General features: G+C 41.1%; 1 non-coding gene across 1 annotated transcript; it reads left to right on the top strand.

The window, feature by feature from the left end:
- Window positions 1–5,787: 5,787 nt before the first annotated feature.
- LOC124510545 (U6 spliceosomal RNA) lies at window positions 5,788–5,894 on the top strand. Its single transcript, XR_006961743.1, has one exon. It is a non-coding gene; the product is annotated as a U6 spliceosomal RNA (small nuclear RNA).
- Window positions 5,895–8,480: the final 2,586 nt, after the last annotated feature.

Here is an 8,480-nt window from a genome sequence, read left to right as displayed (position 1 = left end):
TTTTCTGGCTTATTCACTGCTCTATCTCCAGCACCTAGAACAGTGCCTGTCACTTAGTAGGTGTTCCTACTAAGTGATATTTGCTGAATGAATGCATGTTCACTCTAGATATTTTTAAATATTCGGGAAAGCACAAAGGAGAACATAAAACCACTCGTGTTTCTACTATCCAGTAAGAACAAGTTCCTCTTGGAACTAAGACAAGTTCCTCTTGGTTAGATGATTTGATTTCTAGAGAGATTCCAAAGTCTTTTTTTTTAAGTGTATGTATTTTTATGTTATTTATTTATTTTTATACTTTTTATTTCTTTTAAGTAGGCTCCATGCCCAATATGGGCTTAAATTCATGACCCTGGGATCAAGAGCCGCATGCTCTCTCCTGACCGAGCCAGCCAGGTGCCCTGAGATTCCAGAGTCTAGATCCTTATGTTAATGTAGGTGGGAATCAGGCACTTTTGCAGAACACCAAAAGTAACATTTATTTCTGCAGTGTGAATTAGGAACGAGTTTACTAAGAGAAAGAATAACTGTTTTCTATTATGCAACATAAAATCACAATCACAAATCCAAGAATTTTGGGGGTGCCTCCTGGCTCAGTCAGTAGAGCACGGGACTCTTGATCTTGGGGCTGTGAGTTCAAGCCTCGTGTCGGGTGTAGAGATTACTCACTGCTGCCAGCACCAAGCCCACTTCAGATGGAACCTCTGTTCCCCTCTCTCTCTCTGCCCCTCACCCACGTACGTGTGTGCGTGTGTGCAAGTGTGCGTGTGTGCGTGTGTGTGTGTGCGTGTGAGAGATGCTGGCAGTGCTGCAGAGCAGTGCTTCTCAAAGTTTAACAGTCACAAGAATCATGCAGGTATCTTGTTAAAATACATCTCTGATTCAGTAGGTCTGGGGCATGGCTTGGGGTGCCACCTTTATAACAAGTTCCCAGGGGATGCCAATGCTGCTGGTCTGGGGACCATACTTTGGGTAGCAAGGGTGTATAGAGACAGAACAGGAGTGAGCAAAGTCTCATGGTTAAGGACATAGGTCTAAGAGTCAAAGAGACCTGCATTCAAATCCTAGCTCTACCCCTTCCCATTTGTATGCTTTGGAGACATTAACTTATTTTCTTTCGGTCTTCTTTCCTTATCTGAAAATGGTGAGCATTAAAAGAGTAATTCCAGGGGCACCTGGCTGGTTTAGCAGGTAGAACATGTGGCTCTCAGTCTCGGGGTTTTAAGTTCAAGTCCCACACTGGGTATAGAGATTACTTAAAAATATTTTTTTTAAAGGAGCAATGCCAATTGTAAATCTCAAAGCATGTAGGGTTAAAAAAAATTTCTAAGCAATATCTAACACAGGAGAAGAGCTCAATAAATGGCAACTGCTTTTATCAATTGTGTTATCATTATTACAAACCTAAATTCTTGTCCTGACTGGCTACTGTATAAACTTGGGCAAGAGATTGGCCCTTCTGAGTCTTGGTTTTCTCATCCATCAAATGGGATAATAATAGTGCCCACCTCAAAAGATTATGAAGATTAAAATGGGAAAAACTATTAAAAATGCTTAATACAGAAACCAGCACATAGAAGGCACTCAATAGAAATTCACTGAGGTTATGATTGCTGTAAGCCTTGGTTCTGACCCTGTCTCTGTGACTTTTGTTAAAAGAGAGAATCCTATGATTGTGTTCAACATCACTGTGTTGGTGGGAGGATGGAATGAGCCATAGTAAATGAAAGCGCTTTGGAAATAAACTCCTGTAAAAATTTAAGGAAAAACACGAGAGTCAGAATCTGACCTGAGTTCCAGCCCTGGATATGCTCATACATACTTTGTGATCTTAAGCAAATTACTTAACTGCTTGGAGCCTCAGTTATTTCATCTGTATAGCAGAGCTAATAATACCTATCTCACAGGGTCATGAAGATTAAATTAAATAATGTGTAAAGCACTTAGTACCTTGCCTGGCACATAAAAGTGCTCGATAAATGTTTTCTTTCCTGTATACAGTAATTACGTTCAGGATTCTGTATTTTTCCAAGGAGGATAGCATTCCCAAAAATATTTTGCTCTTGTTTGTGAGATTCCTTCTGTGAAGATTTATTAACTTGAACATGAAAGGTCTATAAAACTGAACTGCTAAATGTATCCTATTTAATTATACATCAAATATCATTCCAATGCTGAATATTTCATCAGTGGCATCCCTGGCTGTTGGGAGGTAGAGCATGGGGAAGAAAAACAATCAATTAAAAAGAATTTGGTATAACCCCGGGTAGAAATCATCTTTGTTTTACTGCCAAGTAGAGCAAAATTTCCAGAATTTTTTTAGAGTAACTGAAGTAACTGACCCAAAGCTTACTAGAAGCAGCCTCAGACATAGTTTTGCCACAATTCATTTCTCATCAGTAAGATTAGAAGATTGCTGTTGCTTTTTCAAGTCTAAATGGCTTTTCACCCTTTTTGCACCCTGTTGCCTGACACTTCCAGTGGAATCTATTTTTGGTTAGTTTCCTTACTTGGCCAGAATAAAACCTCGCCACAAGTTTTTATTCTTGTGTCTCTCCGCTAATCTTGGATGAAGATGGATAGATGGAAATCCACATGAAATACCTTTTCTATGTCAACATTATCCTGATAGAGGTTTCCTAGAAGGTTTTCTGGGTTCTAGACATATTCCAACTGGCTTAGTAGGTGTTTATATGTGCCGAACACAATGCCTCATACAAAGAGGGTCCTCAGGGGGCGCCTGGGTGGCGCAGTCGGTTAAGCGTCCGACTTCAGCCAGGTCACGATCTCATGGTCCGTGAGTTCGAGCCCCGCATCAGGCTCTGGGCTGATGGCTCAGAGCCTGGAGCCTGTTTCCGATTCTGTGTCTCCCTCTCTCTCTGCCCCTCCCCCGTTCATGCTCTGTCTCTCTCTGTCCCAAAAATAAATAAACGTTGGAAAAAAAAAAAAACTTTAAAAAAAAAAACAAAGAGGGTCCTCAGTATATATTAGCCAAAAGAAAATATTTCTTTCATATCATCCTCCTGCTACCCCCTGGCTCATGAATCTAGCTCTGCAGGGAAAGTGGTTTAATGGAGGTGGGAAGTAGCATTCTGAAGCAAAGGTGGATGAAGGCATCCTGGTCACAAGAACCTTCTCCACCCCCAAATTGTGGAGACAGAGACCAGTATCTATCAAGTGTCACATAAACCTCTAAGCGCTTGGAAAACAGGTCCTGGAACCTAGTTGAGCCACCTTTCTGTATGTCAGTGTTTAAGGTTCCCATCATTTTCCTAGAGCTGATTCCAGAGGAATCAGGACCCTTATCCAAATAGGACTTAGGAATCCACTTAGGCAAGTTTCCTGATGAGACGTACACACACTTCCTACACAGGGCATATGCAGTTTTTTTTGTTTTTTTTTTAATTTTTTTTTCAACGTTTTTTATTTATTTTTGGGACAGAGAGAGACAGAGCATGAACGGGGGAGGGGCAGAGAGAGAGGGAGACACAGAATCGGAAACAGGCTCCAGGCTCCGAGCCATCAGCCCAGAGCCTGACACGGAGCTCGAACTCACGGACCGCGAGATCGTGACCTGGCTGAAGTCGGACGTTTAACCGACTGCACCACCCAGGCGCCCCAGATATGCAGTTTTTTAAGGGCATGGAGGAAGAGGGTCGCCTGGATGGCTCAGTCGGTTAAACGTCTGACTCTTGGTTTCAGTTCAGGTCATGATCTCACAGTTTGTGAGTTCAAGCCCCGAATCAGGCTCTGCACTGACAGCGTGGAGCCTGCTTGGGATTCTCTCTCTCCTTCTCTCTCTGCCCCTCTCCTGCTTGCTCGCTATCTCTCTCTCTCTCTCAAAATAAATCAATAAACTTTTAAAAAAAAAAAGGGTATGGAGAAAGAAAAGGGAAAAATTGTATTACATTTAAGACATCATAAAAATAAGTACATTTCAGGTGAAATTTTCAATAGTCCACGATCCTAGCATAAAACTTACAATTCTTTCTTAGCATCCCTTCCTATCTTTATCCGTGGTTTACCCAAATTTTATCCATATAGTTTATATCATCTTTAATTCTTATAATAACTCTGGAAGGATGGATTTTATTTATTTATTTGTTTACTTATTTATTTATTTATTTATTTATTTATTTATTTATTTTTAAAGTTTTTGTTTATTTATTTTGAGAGAGAGAGAGTGCGTGCGCACACAAGCATGGGAGGGGCAAAGAGAGAGGGAATCCCAGGCAGGCTCCATGCTATCAGCACAGAGCCCAACTCAGGGCTGGAAACCACAAACTGTGAGGTCATGACCTGAGCCAAAATCATGAGCCGGATGTTTAACCGGCTAAGCCACTCAGGTGCCCTGAAAGATGGATACTTTAATCTTTATCTTTATATCTTTATAATCTTTAAATGTGGAAACTGAGACTCAGGTTAAGCAGTGTGTCTAAGTCCATATAGCTAATAACACATGTTTGCCTGACTCCGGAGCTCTTATTCTAGCTCAAGACAATTTTTCATTCTAATGCTTTCATTTTAGGTTATTTCAAAAAGGCTTTTTGTGTTTCTATATACTTATCATACATATCTCTTTCAATAGCATCATAACATTCCATTACATTCTTACACCATTGTTATTCACCCACTTCCTAATCTTGGGCATGTAGGTCCTTTCAGGTTTTCCACTGCTATAAACAATGCTCCTTTATATATTTTCTGTTGTGTTGTTGCTTTGTTTTCTTCTTTTGAATTATTTTCCAGGAGGGTATTACTGGGTGAAAGGGTGCAGACATTTATATATTTTTAGCTATTTATATTACTGAATTGTACTAAGTCATTGCATCTTGAAAGAGAATATTATCTTCCTCCACCAGCACCCTGTGAGAGGCATAAGGCAAGCCCGGATGGATTCATCAATGAAAACAGCCCTTTGTCCCTCAGTCTGCTTGGGGATGCCCTGGGGCCATATGAAACTCCCTGAAAATGATCTATGACATAATCCAGAATAAGATCTCACATGGGGTAGTGTGATTCCCCCTCCCCAGGAAAGGCTTCCTTGATTAAGTTGTGTTTTTCTTTTTGCAGTCACAAGATCAGGTTTTTTCCAAGCAACTGACACTTCCCCCTTGATTCAGACTGTAGCTCTCCGTTCCTGTGCTGGGAAAAAGTGTGGGAGCTGTTAGAAAGAGAGCCTACACTTCAACTCTTGGTTTGCCATTCCAAACTAGCTGCAAAGGGTCAGGATATATTACACCAAGGAAAGGAAGTCCTGACAGAGCCAAAAACGATTTTACAAACAGTCAAGAGGAAGTGAACAGGGGAAAAAGTCATACCAGAATAAGAAAGCCCTGTTTCAACGGGTGGACAGTAATTTTGAGAGATATACTAATTTCTCTGCATCGTAGTCAACTTACTTGGCAAAGTACCATTTGAACTTACAGAAAGGTTTAAGCTGAAATTATATGGCACATGAAAGGCACTCAAATGATAGCTGTTGCTATTATTAATAAGTGTGGTGGCCATAGCATAGCCTAGACAACAGTGCAGTGGGCATTGTGGGAGAGGGATAGTCACTGAAGGCAAGCAGAACCGGTTGGGCTAGCTCTTCCTAGTCAGGTGACCTTGGCCAAGTTCTCATCCTCTTTGAGCCTCAGTTTCCCATCTGTGAAACGGAGGTTACGAACTCACCTACAAAGTTTGTTTTTAGCCTAAATGAGAGTTTTTGACAGGCAAATAGTAAGCGCTCAATAAACAGCAGATTTTATGAATTCACAAATCTATCAAAAAATGTGATCAACTGCGCTCGCTTTGGCAGCACAGAGACTACAATTGAAACGATACAGGGAAGATTCACACGGCCCCTGCACAAGGATGACGCACAGATTCGTGAAGCGTTCCAGATTTTCTGATTTAAAATAGATCTACATGTTTATTGAATTAAAAATTATAATACGTGTGATCCACCAAGTCTTGCCCTACATCAGTGGTTCTCAAACTTCAATGTGCGTAAGAATCACCCCAGAGCCTTGTTTCAAGTGCACGTTTCAAGCTCCACACCCCTGGAAATTTTGTCTCTGTCCATGTGGTGTAGGGCCTGGGGAGCTGCGTACATAACTACATTCCGAGGTGTTTTCTGTCGCTGGTAATCCATGGACCATACTTTTTTTTTTTTAAGATTTTTTTTTTAATGTTTATTTATTTTAGAGAGAGAGAGACAGAACACGAGCAGGGGAGGGGCAGAACAGAGAGGATCTGATTGGGCTCTGTGCTGACAGCTGAGACCAATGGGGGGCTGGAACCCATAAACCACGAGATCGCGAGATCGTGACCTGAGCCGAAGTCTAACGCTTACCCAACTGAGCCACCCAGGCGCCCCAATGCACCATGCTTCTTGAGAATCACTAGCCTATGGTCTCCGAGAATGAAAAGACAAAAATGTTTTTCCCATCACTACTATGCCATAAAAACTCTATAACATGCAGATGTAAAACTGAAGAGATCCAAATATTTAATGATTCTATTTACAAGATGAGTTATATAGTTTTTACCTACTTCAAGATTTCCGAATGAATCATCATAAAGTAACATTGTATGCTTTAAAAAATTTTTTTAATGTTTATTTTTGAGAGAGAGACAGAGTGCATGCAGGGGAGGGGCAGAGAGAGGAGACACAGAATCCAAAGCAGGCTCCAGGCTCTGAGCTGTCAGCACAGAGCCTGATGTGGGGCTTGAACCCACAAACTGTGAGATCATGACCTGAGCCGAAGTCGGACACTTAACCGACTGAGCCACTCAGGTGCCCCTGTATTCTTTTAACACCCATGATATGGATAAATGTGTGCAAATACCTCTTCCTCAGAGTTCTTTTCAATCCCTTGTAGAGACCTCTCTCTCCCCTTTGCTCAGGTTCTTAATTAATCATCTCCCCCCGGGAATGCTGACAGATAGTACCATTTCAATCTTTTGTTGTTTCACGTTTTGTTTGTGCCTTTTATTTTCCCAACTGGACTTTAAGTCCAAAGGCCGAGGCCAATGTCTTTTATCGTTCTCTATCTTCCATGAGCATCTTGTAAAGCCTTTGTACCTGAAATGTGTTTCATAAATTTCTTTGAGTGAATGCAGATATATTTAACAGTAGACTGGTACTCACTGGTAAATTCTTTACCACAGGAGTGGCTCAGAAAATTAGGGCTGTGAAGGGTGAGCTATGATGCTTTTTTACGGTTAGAGTCGGACAGAGCAGGGGGCAGATTTCAGGCCTATGAAAGTGAGAGAATCTCCCTGAGCCTGTTTCCTTATCTGTACAGTGGGAATAACATTTACCTTGCAGAGCGGTTGTGGGGATTAAGACAGCGTTCGCAAGGTTCCTAGCAAAACGCCCAAACACCTGAGTTCTCTTTCAATGGTAACTCCTCACTCTTACTATCATATCTTAAAGTACCACGTAGAATAATCGATGTAACTGCCATAGATATCTATCTGCAGGTGTAAAATAATAAACTGATTCTCTTTGACCAAAGCTGATATTTTCTCTTTTTCCCTTTTTTCTCTTCTGTCATTTTTATTTATTTATTTTTTTTAAGGGCTGGCCTCTTCAGCTTTAAGTAACAGCTCGTGCAGAGGTTTGTATGGATTCCCTACAGAGATGGAAAAGGACACAAGGCAGCCATTTTACCAGTCCCAGGCGTCCACACAGAGCAGTACAATCAGGGTTTAAGTTTACACTTCACAAACCTCCTCTGTTCATAGTCATGATTATTGCGACTTTCCTCTCATTACTAGGGAGCAACAAGCACCCAGAATGAAGAATATGCAATCCTACCTGAAAATGAGATGTAGGAACTTCCACCTTTTTGTAACACAGGTCAGGAGATTGACAAGTCCAGGGAATGAGCTGAACATTGGGATCTCCCACGCAGGTTGTGGTGATGCTGTGAGAGACAGGGTCGCAGAGTGGCAATGTGTTTGGTTCTACTCTTTTAAAACAGCCAGTTAGGTATCAGAGACTCTATGCTACGGAGGGAAGAACATACACAATTTTGAATGAAAATAGTAATTGCAGTTTTATCTCTAAAGGCAAAAAAAAAAAAAAAAATGGAAACAACAAAGTATCCCAGAATAAGATAGATAGCGGTTAAGTAAACTACGACATATTCACTTGATAGAATGGGAAGTAGTCACTTAAAATATTTGCTTAAGACATATTTCCATATGGAATAACACGGAGAATGTAACAATATGTAGATAATGATTCTGAGTACATTTTAAGAAAAAAAAACAATAAAATTTGGTATAGACTCAGAGCTTTCTCCAACTCACGAGAGATGCAGACAGAGCCTGCCCGGTCCCGTCTGCCTCTTAGAACAGCCAATAAAAAACCTGTATTTAGGTGGTGGGATTGTGACGTCTTTGGCGATCCAGCCAATCTCCCTGACGATTATTTGCATAGTTTACTTCTCCTAACCCAACGGAACCCAATTTTTTTTCAGGGG

The sequence above is a fragment of the Lynx rufus genome, unplaced genomic scaffold, assembly GCF_022079265.1.
Source record: "Lynx rufus isolate CCGP_SWC_20201006 ecotype Redwood Valley unplaced genomic scaffold, mLynRuf1.p SCAF_15, whole genome shotgun sequence".
Classification (NCBI taxonomy): domain Eukaryota; kingdom Metazoa; phylum Chordata; class Mammalia; order Carnivora; family Felidae; genus Lynx; species Lynx rufus.
Note: the sequence above shows the minus strand (reverse complement) of the source record. Positions and strands in the feature narration are given on the sequence as shown.